General features: G+C 36.8%; 1 protein-coding gene across 3 annotated transcripts in view; it reads left to right on the top strand.

Moving 5' to 3' along the window:
* KCNQ5 (potassium voltage-gated channel subfamily Q member 5) overlaps positions 1 to 17,011 on the top strand; it is a 499,459-nt gene that overhangs the window by 135,290 nt on the left and 347,158 nt on the right. The gene's annotated exons all lie outside the window — the stretch shown is intronic.

Genomic DNA, 17,011 nt, shown 5'->3' with positions numbered 1-17,011 from the left:
AAGAAAGAAAGAAAGAAAGAAAAAGAAAGAAAGAAAGAAAGAAAGAAAGAACACAAAAAGTGGTATCAAAAAATAAAAATTTGATAAATTAGACTACATTAAAATTTTTTAATTTGTTCAACAGATGACAGATGATTTTGAAAATAATAACACAGAGTAGTAGAAAATATTCAAAATACATATATTCAACAAAGGATTTATATCCAAAACATATAAAAACACACATACACACACACACCCTAGAAATAGATCTTTTTAAAAACAGTCAAGCCAATAGAACAAAGGGTAAGAAATTCTTGAATGAAAATTTTACAAAAGAAACTCCACAAGAGATAAAATCTAAATGGCCAATAAACATATGAACAGTTCTCAGGCACATTAGTTATCAGGGAAGTTTTTAAAATAAGGTTTTAATGACTTCCTAATATGTAAACACAAATGAAAAAGATGGGCAATTCTACGTACTGTCAAGGATGTAGAACAAATGGAATTTTCATATGCTGGTAGCAAGAGTATATATAAATGGGTATAACACCTTTGGAAAACTGAATTGTCTACTTGAGGTAATCATAAGTATATCCTATGATCCAACAATAATATTTTTTGTTATAAAGTCAACATGAATGTGTCCATATGTTCACTAAAAGACCTGAATGTCCCTAGTGGCACTATCCATAATTATCACAAACTAGAAACGACCCAGTCCACCTCAACAGAAAAACAAATACAGGTGATATAGTCAGACCGTGAATAGCATTAAGAAAGATTAACAATTACACATGAGGAAGTACATTGTATATTCACACAATATATTTTCACATTATATAACAATAAGAATAATCTACAGCTACATGCAATAACATGGATGAATCTCTCCCCAATTCCACCCTCCAAAAAATATTAAGTGAAAGAAGCCAGACACAAATAGAATACAGATATGATTCCATTTGTATGAAGTTCAAAAACAGGCAAAACTTATCTGTTAGAATTAAAGATCATGGTTACCAGAATTGAGAGGGAAGGTTCCTGGAGGGCCAGTATTGATTCTTGAACTAGTTACAGGTTTTATAGGTTCATTCAGTTTGTGAAAATAAAAACCTTACATTTAAGTACACTGTTCTATATACATTTTATACCACTGTTGTTTACAGTACAGGGGCTGAAATCATTTGAAGCAAATTAGATTAGCATCAGGATAAACATAATGCTATTTGGTTCCCTGTTCCCTTCTCTGTTTCATGTTTATTTTGTTCTCCTTTAACTTCTACTTAATAATTGATGTTGCAAAAATAAGTCATATTCCATAGGTCCATACTGGTAAAAATAAGTGATTGAATAAATTAATAAATGGGAGAAAGAAGGCAAATCTCCCATGCAGAAGAATTCAAATAATTTATGTAAATACTTGACCCTTAAGGAAGTGGACTATGCCCCCTGCCCCTTAAGGGTAAGGCTAAGCACGGTGGCTTCCTTCCAAAGAGTACAGTATGGAAAGGAAAGAAAAGAGTAACTTTACAGTATAGAAATATGACAAACAATACCTTAGCCAAGTGTTCAAAGTCAACATCATCACTGATAGGTTATACTGATAGTATGTACCATCAATATGATATGCAAAGAATGATACTTTACCTCTATGGTTTTCCTCCAAAAACCTAGAACCTTACTTTAATCATAAAAAAAAAAAAAAAAAATCAGACAAGCTCAAATTGAGGGACATTCCACAGAATACCTGACAGTACTCCTTAAACCTATCAAGGCCATCAAAAACCAGGCAAGTCAGAATAGTCAGAGCCAGGAAGAGCTTAAAGAGATACAGCATCTAAATGTAATGTTGTGTCCTGAGTGGGATAATGGAAAAGAAAAAATGATATTAAGTAAAAATTAAAGAATTTTGCATGTAATATGGACTTTAATAATAATATGTCCATATTAGTTCATTAATTACGACAAATTTCCTCTAGTAATGTAAGTTGTTAACAGCAGGAGAAACAGTCCAGATTTACTGGAACTCTGTGTATTACCTATGCAACTTTTCTTTAAATCTAAAATTATTTCAAGGTAAACATTTCATTTTAAAAAATAACCCACATAATAAACACTAGGTTAAACTTAAACTGCAGAATCAAGTTATTAACAGTAAGAAAATACAAGAGTAGGAAACGATGACTGGTTTCATAATTTCACTATAGCTAATTTCAACAGCCAGTTATAATGCAGTAATTATTCTATGCCTTCTCTACACATTTGAATGTATATCTAGTGATTAAACTATAGGAATGTGAATTACTTTTGTTTACTTCAATTCATTAAGGTGGGAGCTTTATGCACTATAACTTGGATATTTTAAGTTAAACTCTTTATATTAAATTTCAAGCAGAGTAGCCGAGTGATGAAATAGAGAATGTTTTTGTTAGTAATTATAGACTATTAAAAATAAATTTTCACTCCATTACACTCTTTCAACAAACATAATAGAAGCATCATAGAATGTTGGAACTGAAAGGGACATTTAAGAGATTAGTTCAGCTCCTTAACTTTATATGAAATAACTGAGTGCTAGAGAGTCTGGGACTTTCCCAAGGTCAATAATAAATTAGTGGAAGAGTTAGAATTTACTTATTCAGTTGAACAAGCACTTACTGATTATTTATTATGTTTCAAACACTGTAATAGGTGCTAGAAATATAAAAATGAATAATACTTTATCTTTCTGGAGGAGGAGGTAAGGGTGAGGAAAGGCAAGGAAATGAATGGATGAAAACAGTACAATGTGGAAGCGAGCCACTAGACATAGGATAGGGTGCCATGAAAATGAAGGAGCAGGGGTGCCTGGGTGGGTTCAGTTGGTTAAACATCTGCCCTCGGCTAAAGTCATGAATGATCCCAGGGTCCTCGGATTGAGCTCCATGTCAGGCTCCCTGCTCAGCAGAGACCCTGCTTCTCCTTCTCTTCCCTCCTTCTGCTCTCTCTGGCTATCTCTGTTGCTATCTCTGTCTCTCTCTCACTTTCAAATAAATAAATAAAATCTTTTTTTAATTAAAAAATAAAAACTAAAAAAAAAAAAAAAGAACATGAAGGAGCAGATCACCTGACACAGCTAGGAATAACTTGGGCCTTTCAGAGATAGGCCAAGTTTATACAGATGAGGAGGCTGAGAACAGATATTCCAAGCAAAGCTGATCTCCTAAGCCAAAGGCAGAAAAGGTAAAATAATGTGTTGTGTAGGAAATTATGCTGTCTGCTGTTACAGAATAGTGCAAGCAAGGAGCAGCAATAGTTAAACTGAAAATACTGGATCATAGAGAAGGTTTTGTGCCATTTAATGAACTAAGTCTTGATCTTGTAAGAAAGAAAAAGTTACTGAAAGACTCTAAATATTAGTTAGGTAACTCAGATGGTTTTGTGAAAGACAGATCTGAAGACAAGACTAATTACTGGGAACTCTGCCAGAGAGGTTACTGCACTACTTGAAAGATGACAGAGGGTAAAGGTCTGGTTTAGGAAGGTGGTGGCTAATATGAAAAGGAGGTGTATTTAAGAAATACTTTAAAAATGTTGGATGATTAATTGGATGGGTTGAGGTGAGGGGAGTGGGTGGATGAAGGTGCTGACCGACCCTAGTCTACAGCACAGGTTTTGGGGATTTCAGATCTCATGGAGTACACATAAGCCCTGGGCTGCATTTATCCATTTTTCCTCCACTCTAGGAAATAGCTCTGAATACCCAAAGTGAAGCAGTTTTTGATAAACATTCAAAAGAAAGTAAATAACAATAAAAATCATCTAGGACAAAAGGTACCTTCTTGCCTTTTATCCACATAATCAAGAGAGACTACTGAGGTGATTCTTTGCAGAGCAAAGAGGATTTGCTTCCAGGGTTTTTGTCTTCCCTCCTAGGCCACAGAGAGCTCACCCTAAAGTTTAAGTGTATCCCCAAAAGGGCACGCCTTGAATTCCTGTCCTCATACATCCCATATTAGGCTTGGTGACTTTGGATAATTGAGCTGCCTATAAAGAGAGAGATTATGGGAAGAGAATCAGGACAAAAAAGAACAAGTTCAGCTTTAAACAAGCTAAATTTAAAAATGCCTGTGGAATATTCAGTTAGAAAAATTTAAAAGGCAGTAGGATAATCTATTCTGAAATCTGGGGAAGACATAACAATTTGAGAGTCAAAGGTTATAATACAAAAAAAATCCTGAAAGTTGATGCCATTTCTCAAGGGTAAGAACAGTGTAAAGGATAGCAGACCAAAGATATAAGGTCACCATTTGGAATAGAAGTGAAGTCTTCAATAAAAGGTTCAACAAAATAGTCAAAACCTACCAGGAAAACTAGAGTGTTGTATCATGAAATTTGGCGATGCAAAGATGCCTGGGTGATTGAGCAGTTGAGCATCTGCCTTCGGGTCAGGGCAAGATCCCAGGGTTCTAGGGATCGAGTCCCACATCGGATTCCCCTTGGGGAGCCTGCTTCTCCCTCTGCCTCTTTCTCTCTGTCTCTTTATAAATAAATTAAATAAATAAATAAATAAATAAATAAATAAATAAATAAATAAATATTTTTTTAAAAATTGGCAATTCAGAGGACATAGGTGACTTCAGTGAGAGTTCTTTCAGTTGAGTAGTTATTAATTGCGGTTAGGTGGGTTAATGAGTACGTGGGTGATGAAAGTGTGGAGATTGCTTTTCTAGACTATTCTTTGGAGGTTTGGATGAAAGTGGAAGAAGAAAGGCAAGAAAACATCTAAAGGCAGAGCCAGTGGAGACTCTTTTGTTGTTTTATTTGGGATGAGATGTGTGGCATATTTGTAAACTGCAAGGAAGATGTGCACTAGCAAGGCAGGTGTTACTGAGGGAGGGTGTAGTGAGGCAGGGTCCTGGAGAAGGCAGAGGAGACTAAGATAAATGACATACAGTGAGAAGAACTGCCATCCAACAGTTGAAGGAGTATTCTCTTCTCTGGAAGGAAGGAAGCCAGCATAAATTAACATATAGTTACATTTGTAGGAGTGTGTGTGTGTGTGTGTGTCCCAGAAGGGATAGTGGGGCAGAAGGGAGATGAAGAGAACGCTTGAAAACTTTGACTATTATTTACTTATTTATTCATATTTATTTTTTGCTAGTAGGAGGTAGAGTCATCTGCTGAGAATGAAGAAGTTTGGTCCTATGAGAACAGTGAGGGTTTGGATGAATTTTAAGGAGTGTAGGCAAGGGAATTACTAAGGATAAAAATAAAAAGATTAAACTGAGCCTAAGAGTGGGAGACTTAATATTTGACAGCAACAAGCTGCAAGCTTGTGTGATTTTTTTCAGTTATGTTCAACTAACAATTTTTAAAGGCATTTATTAAATATCCCTTAATATATTCTTAGCATTGTGCATTGCTAGCATTACCTCAACCCCAGTAGGTGAGTATGTTTATTACCCCAATTTACAAGTTAAATAACATCCCCAAGGTTGCACAGCTAGTAAAAAGGCAGAACGCAAGTGTGTCCAACTCCAAACCACGTGTTATTGGCTAATATGCTGTATTTTCTCCCAAGGAGTTAGCTCTTTAATAATTGATAGAACATTTTGCTTACCTTCAGGGAACTCCTAATCCACAAAAGAAGATATGACAATAAATAATCACAAGCAAATATGAAGGTTCAATATGCTTAGACAGCAAATAAGAGGAGCCCATTGCCCTGAGCTTTTAAGAAGCCTTCTCAGGGAGCTGACACTTGAGCACTGAGCAGATTTGGGTCAGTATTCACCAGGTGAACAAGGAGTCAGGGGTATTCAAGATACAGAGATTATGTGTGCAAAAGCAAGGAGGCATGAGAAGCCATCACATTTTTGCTCAGTGCACCTATTGGTTGAGAGGTGGGGGAAATGGACAAGATAATGAGCAAATATTAAGGGCATCGTAACTACTGAGAGTTCACTGGGTCCGATAATCAGCTCGCTGACATGGAACATGTTTAAAAAAAAAGAATGACATCAGATTTTTTTTATTATTGAAATATAATTGACACACAATGTTATATTGGTTTTGGGTTATATTGGTTAGATAATTCTATGTGTTACCCAGTGTTCATACAGTAAGTGTAGTCATCATCTGTCATCATACGATGTTTTACATGAATATTGACTGTATTACCTATGCTGTAGTTATCTCTGTGACTTATATATTTTATAACTGGGATTTTGTACCTCTGAATCCCCTTCATCTATTTCACTCATATTACCACGTACCTCCTCTCTGGCAACCACCAACTTGATCTCTGTATTGTTTTTTGTTTGTTTTGTCTTGTTTTTTATATTCCACATGTATATGAGTGAAATCATATGGTATTTATCTTTCTCTGTCTGACTTACTTCACTTAGCAGCATACCCTGTAGGTTCATCCATGTTGTTGCCAATGGCAAGATTTCATTCTTTTTTATGACTCAGTAATATTCCAATATATATACATCACACCTTCTTTACCCATTCATCTCTCAGTGGTTATTTGTGTTGCTTCCATATCTTGGTGATTGTAAATAATGCAACGATAAACACAGGGACACATATGTCTTTTTAAGTTAATGTTTTCATTTTGGTGGATAAATACCCAGTAGCGGAATTACTGGATCATGTGGTATTTCTATTCTTAAATTTTTTAGGAACTTCAACACAATTTTCTACAGTGGCTGCACCACTTTACATTTCTTGTTCCTTTTTCTCTACATTCTCTTCAGCATTTATTATTTGTCTTTTTGATATATGATGTGGTATCTCATTGTGGTCTTGATTTGATGAGTGATGTTGAACATCTTTTTCATGTGTCTATTAGCCGTCTTTATGTCTTCTTTGGAAAAAATGTCTATTTATGTCCTCTGCTGATTTTTCAGTGGGATTTTTTGCTTTTTGGTATTAAGTCATATAAGTTCTTTATATATTTTGAGTATTAACTCCTTGTAGGGTAAATCATTTGCAAATATCTAGAAGAGAATGACATCAGATTTTAGGTTTACAAACATAACCCTGCCTATGACAGGCAGAATGGATTATACTAAAGGGATACTAATAATTATGAAAACTATACACTATTATGTACTCTGGATTACAGACTATATAAGTTATTCACACAGATTCAGTGATTTAATCATCATAGAAACCCCATGAAGAAAGTGTAGTTATTCCCATTTCACAGGTGAAGAAACCAAGAACTGATGGGCTAAATTACTTGTCCAAGATCTCAAAGCTAAAAAGTGGCAAAGGCAGAATCTGAACAGAGGCAGACTGGCTAAGGCAAGGATCTTGGTTGGCAGCCTATTGCAATGACTATGGATAAAAGATGCTGAGGATCAGGCCTAAGGCAATAGCAGTGGAAAGAAAGAACCAACCACAGATTCCTAGGTCTGAGATCAGTGTTCTTGCCATTGTTTTCTTATCTTTTCCTTTCTTTCTTTTTTTTTTTTTTGGTAGTTTTTCTGTTTATATCTAAACATAAATCAGATGACACCTGTAGTGGGTTTGGTGTGTCCTCCCCACCCCCCTGCCCCAAATTCACATCTGTCCGGAACCTTAGAATGTGATCTTATTTGGAAATAGGCCTTTGTAGACATAACTAGTTACTAAGTTGAGATCATACTAGATTAGATAGGGCCTTAAATCCAATGACTGGTGTCCTTGTGAGAAAAGGAAAGACACATAGTAAAGACAAAGACAAATTGAAATGATGCAGCAATAAACCAGAGAAAGCCATGGATTGCCAGGACCTGCCAGAAGCTAGGAAGAATACATTCTTATAACCTTCAGTGTAAGCATAGTCCTGCTGACACATTGATTTCAGACTTCTGACCTCCAGACTGTGGGACACTACACTGCTATTGTTTTAAGCCCAAAAGTTAATGCTAACTTACTACAGAAGCCCTAGGAAACTAATACAACACCATTCTTTACTCAAGTTAAATCTCCACGTAAAGTTATATTCTCATACATTTATAATTGCTTATGAATAAGTATAGTTTTTGAAGGAAATATCATTCACAGTTGATGAGCTCATGAGCCTACCATTTTTATTGCGTTTCGCTGCTATTTGCCCAATAGACTAACCTTATTTGGATTCCCTGAGGTTATTAGTCTTGCTTTCACCTTCATATTATTATCCATACTTTAAATATATTGAGTTGCAAAATAAGAATTCTCTTTGTACCCTAGTCTGGAAGTACCATGAAGGTAAGACTTATTTTACAATCAAAGCACCAACCTCTATGTTTGAAAAAAGATTATAAAAGTGCACAAACCTGCTTTAGGGTTGGCTTTGCACTGACCCAGGAGTTGAAAGCCCCTCATTTAAGACGGGAAATATCAGGAACTGTTTGCAAAGTGTATGATAAGCAACAAAAGCAATCCAACACAAAGGGAGTCTTTTCACATTTTATTGGAAACTCAGAGTTGCCACAAGATATAATTGTAGAATTTTAGAGCTATTCAGATAAAATAGACATGTAACTCCTTTGTACCAAAAAGGAATTAAAAACATTTTAATTTCTACCGACATAGTGGCATTGACTTAACTTTAACCCTACATCATTCATTCTTTTCTCTGCAAACCATTTTCTTATTGACATACCACTTATATTTGTTACCCATTTTACAAATGCTCCATTTACCATTTATTTTTCAGAGAAAAACTGGACACAAATATAATTGAGGTTTTCTGGGGTTGCTTGCTCAGTCTCATCAGTCACAGAGACACCTACACACACACACCTACACACACACTCCCCCAAGAGCTCGAAGTGCAACCTGATGGAAAGAGGGAGCCTTGGCGACTAGAGCAGTTCTGCTCAGAGCATTTTCTCCATACCTGCTACCCTTATCCTAGGTAATGCAAATCATTTCATACTTTCCAACGAGCAAGAGTATTTTAGTGGTAAGTGCACAAGTAAATGACTACTTTACTCCCCAGAAACACAAACACACCATAACAAAGCAGCTGCCACTTTATTTTTAAAATTCACTCCTGCAAGATTTTTTGGTGGTTGTTTTGATGAATTAATAATGTTAGGAGGCAGGATGCAGGCTTTAGGGTCAGTGATGAGATTCTTGGCATTTATTTCCTATTCAGAGATCTCCCGTTTCTTTAATCATAACACTTACCTGAGTTTTCTTGTTTATTAGTTTGGTGGTTGACCTATTATCTGTCCCTCCAGACTAGCAGACACTTGTCTTCTTTACTCATTCCCTACAGAGCCTAGAACTGCACCAGTTGCTAATCAAATGTGTATTCAATGAATTAAGCAATACATGCAGAGTAAATATCCCAGGAATCATAAGGAGTGAGGATTGAGAGAAAAAAGCCATCACAGAAGTGATAGGTCACTGAAGACACAGGTTCTTTAGCAGAATAGAAGCAGAATAGTTTCTAGTGGAAACCTGAGGCAAAATCTTGGGTAATGTTAGAAAAAGGTTGATGTCACAATCTGCAGAGATAAAGGAGGGAAGCATCCCAAGGATGAGCGCAAAGCAGCTATAGTGCAGAGACAAAAGTGCAATTAATTCCTAAAGTTATGTCCTTTGGACAGGTGTAGAGAGAGGTTATATGGTATATGAAGCTGAATATTTTTGAAGCTTGCCTATAAAATGTGACAGGTAAACCAGACTCTCTGAAAAGAAAATTGATTAATTCCCAAGTGTCATTTCCAGGGCTTTACAACAAAAATATGCATTGTGAAATCCTGTGTTTATGTGTATACTCCATAGTAATGGCATTCTAACATAGCAGTAGTGTGCTGTGAAATAATATGCTGGAAAAACAGTTTAGACTTTGAAATGAAATAATAAATTAAAGTATGCAAAATAGACTCAAGCAAATATTGAAGTAACGTTACCTAGCTCTAGGATGTGCCTTTGCCTGCTTTTTCTATATCTGATCTCACATGGCTTTATATAGGAAACAAGAGAAGCGAATGTCACCCAAAATATCGTAGGTATGTATTGCCAAATGAAGAAAATACAGAAAGCAAGCAGGAGATATCCCTGTGTTGAAAGAAAAGAGAAAACTGTAGGTATATCCACATTACCCCCTTGTCACCTAGTTACATTAAAAAGTTCTGAATAAACAGCTCAAGGGGAAAAAGACATTTTCCTTTTCTGAGTTAATATGTCTCTGTGCTGTTGTCTGGGCATCTTTTCAATTTTCCTTTGTTGACTTGGCTGTTTTTGGACTGGAGGCTTCTTTTTCTTATCTGTGGGGAAGAATGCTTTTCTAACTAGAGCCTGGTGACTTCGCTGGGATGGCTTGTGTGGGTTTACCACAGAACACTAAAGAGACTGTAACCTGTAAGGGACTGAAATATGCCCTTTAGTGCCTGAGAGTTCATCAAATGGGAAGTAAGATGAACACACCAACATGAGGAGTTGCCACCACCACTCTCCTGCCTCTGTACCTCTGGTGGCAATTTCCCACTCCCTCGAATGCCAAGTCTCTGTGGCCAAGGTTCTGGGTACACATTTGGCAATGTGCTCTGATGGATAACTCTTTGCTTGGGAAGAACAAGACCAAGATGTCAGGGAGGGCTGAGGTCAAGGGCACTGGGGCTGTATTTATTCCTGACCGTAGTTCTAAACCACCATTGCTGTTCAGGCGCTGTGCTTCTCCTTTATGTAACCTTCTTGGGAATTCTAAATCTGATGAGGCAAGCCCTGATAGGGAGGAAAGAAAGGAGGAAGCAGGGGGTGAGACAACTAGAAGGAAAGTGTAGGAGAGGCACAGTCATTGAGAGATTTCCAGGAAGAGGGAAAAGACTTTCATTATGATATTGTTATATATAATAGTTAGTTACCTTATTAATTAAGATTATATTCACTACAGGTAATAGAAAACAGACTAACAGTAGCTTAACAGATTCAGGATTTATTTTTCTCACACAACAAGAAATCTGAAGGGAGTCAAGCCTCCGCAATGTCAGTATGAACTGGGGCTCTCTCTGCCTGCTCTTCTCAGTTTGTCATTGCTGTGTTTGTCCTGTTATGGTCTCAAGGTGGCTTCTCTGCCTCCACCTCACAATTGCATTCCAGTCAAGAGGCAAAGAGACCAGCCCCTGGCAAGGTTTTGCCTTTTCATGACAAAAGATCCTTTTCCAGAGATTTCTGCCCATGTCCCTTTGGCCAGAAATGAGTCTCCTGGCAACCCTTGCCTGTAAGAGAGACTGAGAGTTTAGAGATTTACTTTTCCAGCCTCTGTGGGGGAAGACAGCACCAAGAGAGAAAGTGGTGGCTGTAAGGATTTTGAGTGAACCACAAGAGATCAAGGCCAAATTATCAAATAATAAAGGTGCCAAAATATGCAAAGCTGAGCAAGAGTTACCATGACCAAAGATCACGCAGGTAGGAGCCACGCAACAGCCCATAAAGATGACAATCAAAGGTCATTGACCAATACTACAATGTTTTCGACTTTCTTTGCTTTACTCTTCTATCTCACAAAATGTTTCTCTTCTCCTATTTGTTCTCTATTGAAGAAAAAGCAGGACAACAATGTGTTATAATGTATGTAGGCAGTTTTCTCTGCTAGGAATGTGGAGGGGCACAAGACCGCTTGGAGTTTCCCTGCACCCAGTGCTCCTTTGCTCTGGGTCAAAGATCACAGCAGCAAAGGTTAAAGATGCCAGGGAGCTGAGATAGTGACTAGAAAACATGACAGGCTAGGGAGTTAGTAAAGAAACAGGAGCAGGGCAGAATGTTTGTATTTTTCTTATCCCTCTTCCTCTTTGACTCCTGATTAATTTAACCTTCCAAGCTTAACCAACCTCTTCCTTGGAGTCCACTTGCATCTCATACCTCTCCAGTGGTCTAACAGAATTTCTCCTCTTGTGTGCACACACCACAGCTGGTGTAGGCCTTTATCAGAGTAACATTATTCCCTTCAGCAAAAAATTACTTAGAGCCCACCGTGTTCCGCACTCTACCCAGAACTCTGAGTTTAGAGAGCAGTTCAGCCCCTACCGTATAGAGCAGCACTGCCCAATAGAAATATAATGCAAACAGCATAGGTAATTTAAAGCTTTCTGTTATCCACATTAAAAAGGATAAAAAGAAACAAGTGACATTAATTTTAATAATACATTTTATTTATTTAAACTAATATACCCAAAATATGGTTTAAATAAATTTTATTATTATAGTATCAATATTATATCAAAATAATACCACAATAACATTATCTGGTATGATTGTTATTATTACATATAAAAATTAATAGTAAGATATTTTACTTTTTTCTATGAAATCCTCAAAATCCAGTGTGTACTTGATATTTATAGTACATCTTAATTTATAGTACTAGCCACATTTCGGGTGATCAGTAGCCAGACATGGCAAGTGGTTACCACATTAGACTGCACTATTCTAGAGCTTACAGACCTTAAATAATGATATACTACAAAACTTGTTAATTATGCCTAATAAATATCTAATATACGCAGAGTTCATGGCATGTGGCAAGTAAGGGAAGCAGTTTCATGTGAAGAAAGCCAACTGCCCTTTTTGTCAGCTCCCCAAAAGTGGGCATTTATCCTAGCGACTTTAGTATGGCCCAGAATCTAGATCTCAACCTCATAGATTTAGAAAGATTTGATTTATTTGAAGTCCTAAAGTTGATTTACTTCAGAATCCTGGCTCCTAAGTGACAAGATTGTGAGACTACTGTATAAAAATGAGAATCCAAGTCCATTTGTAATGAAATGTGTCAGGAGATGCGTACATTTGTGTCATGTCCATACATCAGGATTTGGCAATCCTGGCAGGTGCCCAATCTAGCCCCCTACCTGTTTTTGTATAGTCATTAGCTAAGAATTGTTTTTATCCTTTAAAGTTCATAGGAAATCAAAAGAATAAAATTTACTGATACATGAAAACTGCATGAAATTCAACTATCAGTGTCTCTACATGTTTTATTGGAACACAACCACACATTCATTTATTATCTATGACTGCTTTCATGCTACAATAGCAGAGTTTGTAGTTGCAACAGAGACCATATGGCCCAAAAAGCCTAAAATATTTACTATCTGGATTATTACAGAAAATGTTGACCAACTTCTGCCATAGATCAGTGGCTCTCACCCTGTGTTGTGTATGTGAACTACTTGAGGAGCTTTTAACAAAGTATAAATATCTTGCACCCTGCCCCAAGTAATTCTGATTTAATTAACCTCTGATGAGGACTAAGCATTGGCATTAAAAAAAGTTATCCTAATACTATAGCCAATCTATATAGGAAGCCAAATAACCAGGAAGTTTTGTGTGAAGAACATAGACTCAAGTCAGGAAAGCAACGTGAGTATCCATCTCCAGTCAATCTAGACCTGTCAGCATACAGATCACTTGAGTCAGCGTGCCGAGGCACATTCTTCCAAATCACTGCTCATCCAGCCCCGCCAGTATTCACTTCTGGTGACTATGATGTTCCTCCACTTCCAAACTTAACCAGCCCCTGCTGATTGACACATTCTTCCTGTGCATTCACCAGTTAATCCAGCCTTATCAGCCTGGGGCCATTCTGTCTCTCCAACATGATTTTGTTTGTTCTGATTCGCTATGCATACGCTGCTTTACTAGTTTTCTGAGGACCGATCTTATTTTCCTTCTTTTCTCCCCCCAGGTTATTTCTTGGTTGCCTCAACGCCAATGCCTTTGGCAATGTACATTCCAGTTGTTGCTTTTCTTGGGTATCTTTGCATTTCTAGCCTGATACGTCATTTAAGTGTTTAGTGGATAGGTTCATTGGTAGTCGAATGAATGAATGAAAAGTTAGAATGAAAGAAAGGTTAGGAAAAATACACAGGAATTTTGCAAGCTATGTGTTGTAGTATAAATGTGAGTTTAAAATCAAAGTGTCCACATTCGAATCCTGGTTCTGCTACTTTCCCTGGAGAGCCCCATGGGAGGATCACTTCAAATGTCTAAGAATAAGTCTGTGGATACTGTAAGAAGGGAAGATAATACCTACTTCACAGTGTTGTGTGAGGATGACTTACCAAATATGGTAGCTCTTAGTATAATCCCTGATGCATAATAGCTTCTTAATAGAAAGCTCCCTCATCCTTCCTCTGTATGGCTAATGCATCCTCTTGCATGAAAAGGTCCTGAGGGGTTTGCAGTCTTATTTATTAAATTATGCAACTGATAACACTTATTAAAGGCAACTTGGTAACAGTTCTTTTATTACTTGAATAAATATTTTATAATACAATTTTCCAAATAATTCTAGATAACAAAATTCTATGATTGACCTTATAGTTAGTTCCATACCATGGATCTAATGTTAGATTTTTTTCCATGATATAAGCATCACATAGCATCACATAAACCACTTGTAGGACCTGTTCGTTTTTATATAACAATTTTTTCTTCTTAAGCTTTGTGATGGAAAATTACCTCATAGTTTATATACTTCGGGAAAACATGACTGTCCTTTAAATATAGTCCTTTTCTATTTATTAGTTCCAAAATAGTCATAAGATAATGAAGAATCAAAAGTTCATGACCCCTGGCTTCATGCAATAATCACCTGAGGAGATACTTTTAAAATTCCAATGCTCAGCTCCACTCTAGACCAGAGTTTCTAAGGGTGGAACAAGGACATCATCCGTTTTCAGTCTTAAAGATTGGAATCCACTAATCTCTCCCACCCTCTCTTTAATGTATGAGGGGAAATGAAACCCAGAGATTAAATGACTGACCCCTCCACTTTCAGCTGAGCTGGAATTAAAACCCAGTTTTTCTACCTCCAGACCAATGTTTCAAGCTAACCTTATACCTAGAATTTTAGAATGCACAATTTTCTTGATGCATACAAAAGCCTCACTGTAGAGACTATTGCTTAATTTAAATGTATGGATATAAAGGGAGTATCAGTGGTAGAAGAATTAAAGTGTGTATGTTTAATTCATTCTTTAAAATTCAATTAAGCACATCTTATATATTAGGTATGGTGACTTTCATCATTAAGTTTGTTTTATGGGGTAAATATTACAGTTCTCATTTTTACAAAGGGGAAATTGAGGGGTGCCTGAGTGGCTCAATTGGTTAAGTGTCTGATTTTTGTTTTCCACTCAAGTTGTGATCTCAGGGTCATAAGATCAAGCCCCATGTCAGGCTCTGCACTCAGTGGGGAATCTGCTTGGGATTCTCTCTCTCTTCCTCTGCCACTTTCTCTCTCTCTGTCTCTCTCTTTCTAAAAATAAATAAATACTTAAAATAAAATAAAATGAGGAACTTGATACACAAAGAGATCAATAGATTTGCATTTGGTCACATGGCTAGTGAGTGGCAAAGTCATGAAATGAACCCAAATCATAAGACACAATCCTGACTTTCTTTTCTCTCTCTAAAAACAAAATCTTACATTTGTACAATTCTTAATCTTTTGTGATTTTTTTTCCTGTAGACGTTATCTCAATTGATTTGGCCAATAATTTAATTAACTCTGGCAAAATTCTCTTTAGTTAGAAAACCAGAGAAAGATACATGAAAGGGTGAACTTGTAAGTTTTACAGGTTATACCCAATAATTAAAAATCATCTAAGACATCTCAGTAAGATTTTACATGGCTATTTCTCATAAATTTAGTATGGGGGATATCATTTTGTTTGGTTTTGTTTTTTGGGCGAGGTGGAAAAGACCTATCGGGAGTGGTGAGCAGAATGTACTTATGTTTCACAAAGGGCCATTTTATAATGAACTTGGATGGGTCCCAGTTCAAAAGAATAGAAGAACAGTATTGAGATGAGGGGATCCTGCAGTGGCCAAATAGACTCAAAACTAGACTCAGCTTGTCAAGATAAATGGCTGACATAACTTGTCTCTACAGAATTCACTAAAATGTTGATTTAAATATTAACAATTTCTTAAAGCAGTACCTTTAGTAACTAAAAATGTATATACTACCAAGTTTTTTTTTTAATTTTTCCTTAAAGTCTAGATTCTTTTAATCACAAGAGAGGTTCCAAAAATAGTGAGAGTTCCTCTGTGTAAATGAAAGGGTTAGTGAAGATGAGGGAAGCCACAGCCAGTATCTCATAAACTGGAAAGCAGTAAAGGTAGATTTAGTAGCTAATGCAATTTAACATCAATTTGAAGTACAAGAAAAGAACTTGTATACTTGTTTCTTTCTGTGGGAGTTAAAAGCTATTTGGGAATACCAAAGAAGTTTTGAAAGGAAATTAAGAGAATAAAGCACAAAATATTAAATATGTAGATAAAGAACAGAATTTTTAGGTCCTAAGAATTATATATTCTTTGCTTATTCAACAAAGATTGCTTTTTCTATGTGTTTATCTTCTATGTGCCAGAAATTGTTCTGGGTCTGGAAGTAAGAATGATAAGCAAGACAGAAAAGGACCTTGCCCTCCAACAACTTGCATTTTATTTTTTTTTAATTTTTTTATTTATTTATGATAGTCACACAGAGAGAGAGAGAGGCAGAGACATAGGCAGAGGGAGAAGCAGGCTCCATGCACCGGGAGCCCGACGTGGGACTCGATCCCGGGTCTCCAGGATCGCGCCCTGAGCCAAAGGCAGGCGCCAAACCGCTGCGCCACCCAGGGATCCCCCCAGCTTGCATTTTAGTGGAGGGAAGTCATCAGTAAACATTAAGTAAACAAACAAGATCATTTAAGCTTATTAAATGCTCTAAAGGAAAATGAATAGAGCATGGTCTTGGAAACTGACTGGGAGTGAGAACAGTACCTTCCATAGAGACTCAGAAAGGGCTTGTATGAAGAGATAACTTTTGAGATGAGATCTGAAAACTGAGAAAGAGCCACCCACAGGACAAGTTAGGGGCAGGGCTTGTTAGGCAAAGAGAGTGGTTTATGTAAATGTTCATGATAGCTGTTTTGCATATGACAGATAAAAAGGAGGCCACACACACTATGTCTGTGCACTTATGCACAAACACATGCACACACAGACACACACACAGAGAATGATAACAAAGCTCAACATCAGCTAAGAAATCATCATCCAG

This window comes from Canis aureus, chromosome 7 (assembly GCF_053574225.1).
Source record: "Canis aureus isolate CA01 chromosome 7, VMU_Caureus_v.1.0, whole genome shotgun sequence".
NCBI classification, from domain to species: Eukaryota; Metazoa; Chordata; class Mammalia; order Carnivora; family Canidae; genus Canis; species Canis aureus.
The sequence above is the reverse complement of the archived record's forward strand: the minus strand, read 5'-3'. Positions and strand labels throughout refer to the sequence as shown.